We start from the raw sequence: 1463 nt of genomic DNA, 5'->3' as shown, positions 1-1463 counted from the left end.
TCCACTATTGTAAAAAGTCAGGGAAAGGAAACCTTCTTTGTTGGTTACCAGGGTTGGAAGGAGAGGGAAGGGAAAATTCCTAGATAGGTTGAAAAAAATATAAAAGTAGAAATAAAAGATTATTGGTGATTATCAGAGGTGAGAGGGAGGGAGAAAGGGGAAACTTTTGTTTGTGGGGTATTGAGTTTATGCTAATGGTGGTGGAATATTTTGGAAAAAGGATAGCAACAATGGTAGCACAACAGGAAAAATGTCATCAATGTCCCTGAGTTGTAAATGTGGAAGGTGTTATGTTGGTGAATGTCTTTTTGTGCATGTTTTCACCACAATAAAAGTAAAATTTTAAATAAAAATCCCTATCATATGAAAAGAAAAAAAGTTTGGCGGAAGATTCTTTAACATTCTGCCATATGCAGATGACACAGTTTTGCTTGCTGAAAGTGAAGATGACTTGAAGCACTTACTAATAAAGACCAAAGATTACAATCTTCAGTAGGAATTACACCTTTCATCATAAAGGAAACAAAAATCCTCTCAAATGGACCAATAAGCAATGTCACAATAAATGGAGAAAAGATCGGAGTTGTCAGGGATTTCATTTTACTTGGATCCATAATCAATAACCACGGTAGCACCAGTCGAGAAATCAGACATAGTATTGCACTGGAAAAATCCACTGCAAAAGATCTCTTTAAAATGTTAGGAAACAAAGATGTCCCCTTGAAGACTAAACTGCACTTCACATAAGCCATGATATTTTCAATCACCTCATATGCATGTGAAAGCTGAGCAATGAATAAGGAAGACCAAAGAAGAGTTGATGTCTTTGAATTGTCGTGTTGATGAAGAATACTGAACATATTGTGGCGTGCCAGAAGAACAATCAAATCTGTCCTGTAGAAATGCAGCTGGAATGTTCTTTAGAAGCAAGAATGGCCGAACTTCATCACCTGCTTTGGACATGTCAAAAGGGACCAGTTCCTGGAGAAGTATATCATGCTCGGTAAAGAGGAGGGTCAGTGAAAGAGGGGAAGACCCTCAGTGAGAGATTCACACGGTGGCTACAATGATGGGCTCAAGCTTAGCAAGGATTGTGAGCATGGTGAAGGACTGGGCAGTGTTTCATTCTGTTCTACATAGGGTAGTGATGAGTTGCAGCCAACTCAACGGTACCTAACAACAACTACATGATGTTTTGCTCTATATTTAGATAACTTTATGAAATTAAAGAAATTTACTTCTTTTCTAAATGTCTTCTAGTTTCTCCTCCAGATTGATTTATTCCCCTTGTGACTGTTTTTTTGTAGTGCTGGAAGCTCACTTATAACAGACTGCAACTTTGTCACTCTGTCTTCCTGCTGGGTTGAACCAATGGCATTCCCCTGCAGGAGACCATGGAGGAAGGGAGTGATGGAGATGAATGAGGTTGGGATATTTATACTCCTTGTTTCCTCCTTCTCTGC

The 1463-nt window shown here is 38.8% G+C and overlaps 1 protein-coding gene across 1 annotated transcript in view; it reads left to right on the top strand.

The window, feature by feature from the left end:
* The window catches only part of CCDC178 (coiled-coil domain containing 178), a 664873-nt gene that overhangs the window by 60437 nt on the left and 602973 nt on the right, over nt 1-1463 (top strand). The gene's annotated exons all lie outside the window — the stretch shown is intronic.

The sequence above is a fragment of the Orycteropus afer genome, unplaced genomic scaffold (genome assembly GCF_000298275.1).
Source record: "Orycteropus afer afer isolate SDZICR_OR568_19922 unplaced genomic scaffold, OryAfe1.0 scaffold00141, whole genome shotgun sequence".
In the NCBI taxonomy this organism is placed as follows: Eukaryota; Metazoa; Chordata; class Mammalia; order Tubulidentata; family Orycteropodidae; genus Orycteropus; species Orycteropus afer.
Note: the sequence above shows the minus strand (reverse complement) of the source record. Positions and strands in the feature narration are given on the sequence as shown.